At 33.1% G+C, this 9,092-nt stretch overlaps 1 long non-coding RNA gene across 1 annotated transcript in view; it reads right to left on the bottom strand.

The window, feature by feature from the left end:
• The window catches only part of LOC105068857 (uncharacterized), a 149,124-nt gene that overhangs the window by 25,478 nt on the left and 114,554 nt on the right, over positions 1-9,092 (bottom strand). The window lies entirely within an intron of this gene.

Genomic DNA, 9,092 nt, shown 5'->3' with positions numbered 1-9,092 from the left:
CAGAAAAATCTATACTTAGTATAAAGATATACAGACACTTTTAATATCTAGCAATAAAATTACAGTAATCCTAAAATAGCTAGTAAGTTAATATACCTGAATATAATGGTCTACTGCAAACGTTTTCTAGTAATATTTGTTAAAAGGAATTAACATTAATACACAAGGCGTTTATAACAATAGATATTTATATATAATGTGAAATATTCAGCATATTGAAAAGCATACAATTACTTATATGTTTAATGACTAGAAAATAAATGACTGATTAGTTGACAGAACTTTTAGTTTTATATGGCTATATATATTCAATTAAAAAAACACAAAAAACCACTGACAGGGAAATTCTGATTCATTTTTCTTCTAATAAATCAATTATCTTAATTCAATTCAAATATAAAAGATTCATTATCAATGATAATGCAATTGTCTGAATAATTCATTTTGCTTTGGCCAGGAATTTATATAAATTTGAAACAATCTATACATTTACAAGGAACTCCCTTGTTTTAGGTTGAATTCCCTCAGAGACCTGGATTTGAGCACAGGCAGTTTGTCTGGGAGAGGATTTGATCCCAGGAAGCACCAGTGGGAAAATGGGAAAGTGCACCACGGATAGAAAAAAAAAACAAATAAAAGAGTATGTTAATTTTAATGAGTAAACTCAAACTCTCGCTCTGTACTTGAGTCTCCAGCCCCATGGAGATCTCAAGAGATTTTTATGAAGAGTACCCTTGCCCATCTCCACACTCTGAAGGGGAAGAAATTTAGTGGTTAAAGGCTGCCCTTAGGAAAACTAACTCCTTAGAACTGCCCTGTAAAAGGACAGCTCTACCAGAGAGTTTTCAGGCAATGGATGCATCACCAAAGCAGGTAACAGGAAAGCTTTGGGTTGGCATACATGAGACATGATGTGAGTGGTCACCCCATGTTTCCATATATTTTTAGGGCATAATGAAATCCACAGTATCTGTTTTTTACTAGAGAAAATTGTAAAAAAAAAAATGGTAAAATAAATTCCGTAAGATTACAGCAGGTGGCTGACTAAAGATAAACTCAAAACTATTATATTAAATGTTAGTGTAATACAGTGAAAAGAACATGGCTTTCATGTTTTAACCGATCTAGGTTTATAAGTCCAGTTTCATACACACATTCTTAAAGCTGTGTGACTTTCAGAAAGTTTCTTGACCTTTCTGAACATCAGTTTCCTCAGTGAGAGAGAAAAGACAGTGTCACATGAATTACATCACAGTGAAATGAGATTAAATTATTTAAAATCTCCAAAGAGCCTAAAGTAACACAGGGATACCTCAGGTACTCAAAAAATTAATTTCCTTCCTAGCAAAGCTTGAAATTCTTGCTGAAGTTAAATCACTCTTTTGCTATTTGTTATTGAAAATCTAGTTTTAGGTAAAGAATGATTTCCAAAGGCAAAACTACAGTATTTTCCTAGAATATTCTCCCATGAGCATTTATTTTGTACCATATCCTGTTCTATCTGGAAAGTAATTTGTGATTATTCTTGACTATGAACCAATGTGGTAGGCATTATTATTATTATTATTATTATTATTATTATTATTATTATTATATTATTAATACAATTTTCTCATTATATGGATAGAAAATTTGAGACATTGAGTAGTCAAATAAGTGATAGACTGGAATCTTAGAAAGCTCAAATAATACAAAAAGATAAAAATCTGAGACCATATCTATTTGATAGACTAAATAAGGTGGAAGATGATAGAAACTAAGTCATGAGAAGATGGCAGGGTGAGCTTCAGCTTCAAGTAGAATTGTTTTTAAAAAGCTAAATAAGAAAAAAATATAAGTCAAAATTATGTGAATAAAATTCACCCTGACATTAACAACAGGAAGGAGCAAGATTTTCGGTGTGAAAAGTAGAAACAGTGATAGAAAAGAAAACAGAAACTTTCCACAAAGACAGTACAAGGGTACAAAAATAAAAATTATGAGAAATGAGGAAAACATTTTTAAAAAATTATAAATTCCAATTTATAATTAAACCCAAAGGTGAGAACTGAAAAGTCAAAAAAGAACTTGTAATTCTCCTTTCTATATTGCATTTATCCTCACCATAACCATATGAATAATAAACATAGTCCTGCCCTTTGATGTCTAATGATATCAAATTCATGATATTACCAAGATTTCAAAAAAAATGCTAAACTTTACATAGCCACACAAAGACTTGCACATGAGTGTTGCTAATAGCATTGTTTTTAGGTCAAAAATTGGGAACAACCTAAATGTCCATCAACTGGCATATTGATAGCATATCAGTGAAACTGCCTTACAATGGGACACTGTTCAGTAGTAAGAAAGAACAAACTATTGATGTACGCTAAGTGAAATCAATAAGCCAGATGAAACACACCACACATTTCATGGTTTCAATTTATATGAACTATCCAGAAAAGGCAGATCTATAATAGAAAACAGATTCAGATTCATGGTTGTCTAGGGTAGGGTACAGTGAGCAGCAGGTGAGGACTAAACGTTAATGGGAATTAGGGATCTTGACGGGGTGATGAAAATATTCTAACACTGATTTCTGGTGATGTTTGTACAATTTGGTAAATTTATTTCTAAAGCCACTGATGTCTGCACATAATATGACAAACAAAATATACCTCAGTAAACTTAAAAAAGTGTTACATTTCATACAAATAATAAGAAAATTACTAAAGCCTCAAATGATAAAAATAAGCAAAAGACATACACGCAAAGCAACAAAGAGGAAATATAGATAGATTCGAAAATACGTATCTTTCAAATACTATTAATAATAAAAAATGCAGATTAAAGAAGACTGCCTCCCAATCCTTCAGAGAACTTATTAGGAAAGGGACATGTCCCTAGTCAAAGAGGAGAGGAAAGAATCGCTGATTTTCATTATTCCAGCCAAGATATATGACATCCAGATGGTTGAGAAGGAGCCAAACTCTCCTTTCACGGCCAAAAACATGGCAGTTCTAGCTAAAGGTTGCAAAGTCTAATTGTCTCAGAATACCAGGGAGCCTGATCTTGGACTCCCCACCTCCGACAGCAGAGTCTGCGATTTAATAACGCAAACAGTCAAGCAGGCTGGGCAGTGTCACCTGCCCCATCAAAACGGCCAGGTGCTTGCGTGACTGATCTACTGTAACCTTTCAAGGGTTTCAACAAACTACAACTAAAAATTTACCACATATTCACATTTTACACATAGTTTGGATGCCTAAATTCAGCCATATACTGTATAATCAGGTTACATGAGCAGCTTTATATCTAAGACGCAGAGGCATAAATCACTCTACAGGAGCATCTGATGACAAAAAGGAGGGTGTCTCCACACAAAATGACTTGTGGCTGCAAGTGCCTTCTGTCCCAGATGGAGGTTGTCTCAGGGACCTCTCAGTCAGTAGGAAGACATCCTGAACATGTATCACAGCATTTCTAAGCTGCTCGTGAAACGTGCTGTCTGCGTATGGCTCAAGCAGTAAACTCACTGAGCTATATAAGATCAGCCCTTGAGGGCAGCTTATTCAATCTCGTTCAGTTGTGTCATTCCAGCAACTAGCACAGTGACATAGCAGGTGCTCAACAAATATTTGTAAAACAAATTAATCTTTCACTTACTAGTAATAGTTACACAGCGCTGAATTTTACCATGAATGTGCATCTTGGGATTGGGTGTGTCGATAGACAGCCTGAAATCCTTCCTGTGTTTCCTTTACTTACAAGGTTATCTATTCACTGTCAGCTATCCAATTACCATTTATAGTGAAACACACTTACACAGCTTGTGTCCTGGAAAAAATCTGTATGTTAAATCTGTGCACCAAATAATATTTAGCCCTCCCCAACATGTGATCAGTCTTTTAAACAAGGGAAATATACAAGTGCTTGAGTATTCTCACCAAATATTTATAAATTTGAGTGCTTTAAAATCTATCCAGATAAAGTCAGTCTTACTGATTTACAAATGTAATATCATCTGTTTTAGCACACAGAAATTTATGATACATTGTACCTTTTGTATATTTTTCTTGAGCTATCCCATGAGTGACTTTTTCCTAAAGCTTTTCAAGGCACTACAGGTTTCCTTTATCATATATAGAAGTTATCTATTTTTTAATTTATAATTTCGTATGAAAGTTAAAAAAATTTGTCTTCAGAATTTAAGTTAAACTCTGCACTTTATCTAATCAAAGTTAAAATTTTTTCCTAACATAATTTTGTAAAAGTTGTGTAGATCAGAAGCAACTAATATCATAATCTCATTGGTGTTATAGGATATGCGATATAAAATGATTATCTTTTTGTTCCATTTATATTATTTAAAAGATTTTTTAAGCATTATTAATCTTAGAAGTAAATAAATTAATTTGAAAGTTCTGACATTTCAAGCTTTTTACATTTTAAGAATATTTTTCTTTTGATTTTTTTGGGATATTGTATCAATAGATTAGAATAGTTCATAATTTTAGCAACCATAGTAATTCTCTCAGTGATGCTTTTTGCATTTTTATACATCACTCAAAAACAATATGGTAATATTAAGGACTACAACATGAAAACTGAAACAGGAGGCTGATTTAAACTGTGAAGTAGAATAATGAGATTAATAGCAAGATGAGAGTGGTTTACAGAAAATAGGTACAGAGAAAATATAGACTTTAAGGGGAAATGTCTAAAAGTGAAGCAAAGGAGAATGATGAAGGAGCGGCATGAGGAAGCGGAGGCAGTGCAGACAGGTGTTTTAGGTTAAAGGACAGGGGCCTGTGTAAATGAAACCCCCAGTAGCAATGAGCACACATAGTACTACATGCTGGATTATAAATATAATTATCCACTAAATGAAATGAGGGTTCTTTGGACAAATGGCTGAATCCACGGTAGAGCAGGGAGATTTCACGGTGAGCCTGAACAATCATTTTGCCAGAAAGCAAGAAATGGCTTAAAGAAAAATGGAGACATGCAGAAAGGACAAAGCAGCCATTTGGAGAAGTCTTTCTCTAACAGGCCCACTCTGAGACAATATCAGTATCAACATTAAAATTAAAAATGAATCATTATGCATTGAATAAAATAAGGAGGCATACATCTACAATGAAATAAATATATGAATAAACTGAGAATTTGATGAGTAACGAGTTATTCCAAAGTATGTCTCCACAAAATACATAAAAATCACAAAGGGCAAAAGAAAACAAATGGAGAAAATCATAAGACATGACTGTCAATGAAAAGATCACAGTGAACAGCGCAGCCCTAAGACAACCTGAACCTGTGTATAACTGATAAAATCCAATGAGTGGAGAACTATAAAACACTGACTAAGGAAATAAAAGATGACTTAAAGAAATGTAAATATATCCCATGTTCTTGGACTGGAAGAATTAATATTGTTAAAATGACTGTACTACCCAAAACAATCTACAGATTTACTGTGATCCCTATCAAATTACCCATGACATTTTTCACAGAACTAGAACAAATAATTTTAAAATTTATGTGGAGTCACAAAAGACCCAGAATTACAAAAGCAATATTGAAGAAAAAGAATGAAGCTGGTGGAATAACCTTCCCAGACTTCAGACAAGTCTACAGAGCTACAGGAATCAAAACAGCATGGTATTGGCACAAAAACAGACACATGGATCAATGGAACAGAATAGAGCCCAGAAATAAACTCACACACCTCTGGCCAACTAATCTTCAACAAAGGAGGCAAGAATATACAATATACAGCCTCTTCAGCAAGTGGTATTGGGAAAGCTGGACAGCAGTATGTAAATCATTGAAGTCAGAACACTCCCTCATGGCATCCACAAAAATAAATTCAAAGGCTTAAACAACTAAACATAAGTTAAGACATTTTAAACCTCATAGAAGAAAACATAGGCAAAGCATCCTGACATGAATCTTGGTGATGTTCTCCTAGGGCAGTCTATCATGGCAACAGAAATAAAAGCAAAAACAAACAAATGGGACCTAATTAAACTCATAAGCTTTTGCACATCAAAGGAAACTATAAACAAAACAAAAAGACAACCTATGGAATGGGAGAAAATATTTGCAAAGGATGAAACTGACAAGGGCTTAACTTCTGGAATATACAAACAGCTCATACAACTTAATAACAAACAAACAAACAACCCAATCAAAAAATGGGCAGAGGACCTACACAAACATTTCTCCAATGAAGACATACAAATGGCCAATAGACACATGATAAAATGCTCAATATCAGTAATTATCAGAGAAATGCAAATCAAAACTACAGTGAGGTATCACCTCACACCAATCAGAATAGCCATCATTCAAAAGTCCACAAAAGGGAACCCTCCTACACTGTTGGTGGGAATGTAGTTTGGTGAAGCCATTATGAAAAGACAGTATGGAGATTCCTTAAAAAACTGAAAATAGACTTACCCTATGATCCAGCTGTCCAACTCCTGGAAATCTATCCAGAAGAAACTGTAACTTAAAAAGACACAAGCATGCCACAACACCAGTATTTACAATAGCCAAGACATGGAAACAACCTAAATGTCCATTGACAGATGACTGGATAAAGAAAATGTGGTGTGTATATATATATATATATATATTTATATACACACACACAACGGAATACTACTCAGCCATAAAAAGAATAAACTATTACCATTTGCAGCAACATAAATGGACATGGAGATTGTCATACTAAGCAAAATAAGTCAAAAAGAGAAAGAAAAATACCATATGATATCACTTATATGTGGAATCTAAAAAAATGACACAAATGAACTTATTTACAAAATAGAACCTGACTCATAGGCTTAGGAAACAAACTTATGGTTACCATGGGGCAAAGGAAGTGGGAAATGATAAATTTTGAGTTTGAGATTTTCAGACACTAACTACTATATGTAAAATAGATAAACAACAAAGTCCTACTGTATAGTTCAGAGAACTATATTTAATACCTTGTAATGGCCTATAATGAAAAAGAATATGAAAAGGAATATATATGTATAATTGAATTACTATTCTGTACACCAGAAATTAACACCACATTGTAAACCAACTATACTTCAATTAAAAAAAATGCAATGAGAAGAATTCATATCACTCGTCTAGTATTCTTGTCAGTGAAGTATCATCTAAATCTAATTATGAGAAAATATGAGACAAAACCCATCTGAACAGCATTCTACAAAATAACTGATATGCATCTTCAAATTTTGAAGTCATATAAGTCAAAGTAAGACTGAAGAACCATTTCTGACTGAAGGAGACAATAAAGACCCGATAACTAAATGGAATGATTCTCAACAGTATCCTTTTGTTATTCAGGACATTATTGGCATAATTGGCAAAATTCGAGTGGGATCTAAATATTAGATATACTAATGTATTAGTGTTAATTTTCTGATTTTGATAATTGTATTGTAGTCCTGTAAGAAATTACCCACAACATATTTTCAAGTGGTTTAAGAAAGAAAATTATTTGTATTATAGTTTGAAATTGTTTTTAAAATTATATTAAAAATAAAAATGGCCATGAGGGAAATTTATGTGACCATGGAAATACTACATATCTTGACTGTGTATACATTTGTCAGAACTCAATGAATTGTATGTTTAAAATGAGTACATTCCATAGTACACAAACTACACTTGTACAAAAAAATTGTTGGGTTAAAGAACACAGTCATGTTTGAAAATAAGAAAGAACTATCTTGGTCAAAATAAAAATGAACTCACCATGATGAGCCCTGGATTCTCTGATCTGATGTGAGACATGGCATAAAAACTCTAAGGCCAGCTGAGGACAGAAGACAAACACCTTGCATTTGGCAGTAAATTATCATTGGCATCTACTCATGAAGTCTAAAACTGGAATTATTTTTAATATAAAAAAAAGATGACTGAAGAGCTCCAATGGACTGTCCAAGTTGTGAAGACACAGGACCAAAACCTAAAGTACACCACCCATAGCCAAGGCAAAGCTTCTAACTGAAGAACTACACGTTCCACGGGACCAGGGTTCAGGTGAACACCAAGCCACCATACAGGGAGGGGCTTGCTCAGCAGATAAGCACTTACACATGAAGTGCCAAACAGGAAAGAATATCTACTTCCATGAAAGACATTCAACAGATTGAACAAAATGCCAAAAAAAAAAAAAAAAGAAAAAAATAATAATACAGCAGTCTGAAAAAGACCATAAAGTAGCTCTATAATCTTTACATAGATAAATAATGAAGTATTGTTTATAAACAACTAGATTTTATTAAACATGAAAGCGCAATTATGAAACAAAAGACAAGGCAAATTTTATAGAAACTGGAAAGTTAAAAATACAGTAAAAATGCCAACATATGGGGTAAACTTGATAACCAAAAGATAATTTAACAACTGGATGTAGCGAAAGAGAACTTACTGATTACAATATAATGATGGAAATCTCTAAGAATGCATCACAGAAAAGTTAAAAAATGAATGATAATAAAGAAACACTAAGAAATATGGAAGATGGAGCACGAAGTCCCAACATATTCTAATAACAAAGCACAGACAAGTGATATTTGATGAGATAATGACACTGTGTGTGTAGTGAGTGTGCCTTTCCCAGAATCTATGAGGGAAAAATTCCACACGCTGAAAAATTTCATGAGTTGAAAAATCCACAGAATACAGAGCAGATATTATTTTTCAGTTAGTGTCTAGACATATCATAGAAAAATTGCTGAACATGAAGAATTAAAGACCGTACTCAAAATTACTGGAACATTAAGGTTGATGCCATGAGAAAAGTGCTCAGAGATTAGAAATGTAAATACAAATTGTATGTACTATAAAATTATCCTTAAGTGTACACACAACATAAAGATATTTTAAGATATTTAGACTCACAAATCATCCCTTCAACAAAAAGAAAAATGAAGCCAGAAGGAAGAAGTGGAATTCAAGAAGCAACAGTGAGAAAATAATTCATTAAAACATAGTGAGGAACAAAATAATAAAGTAAAATTACACACAAAATTGAACAAAGAATAAATATAGATTTTGAGAAGATTAATAAAATTGGC

Source organism: Camelus bactrianus, chromosome 9 (assembly GCF_048773025.1).
Source record: "Camelus bactrianus isolate YW-2024 breed Bactrian camel chromosome 9, ASM4877302v1, whole genome shotgun sequence".
Taxonomy (NCBI): domain Eukaryota; kingdom Metazoa; phylum Chordata; class Mammalia; order Artiodactyla; family Camelidae; genus Camelus; species Camelus bactrianus.
The sequence above is the reverse complement of the archived record's forward strand: the minus strand, read 5'-3'. Positions and strand labels throughout refer to the sequence as shown.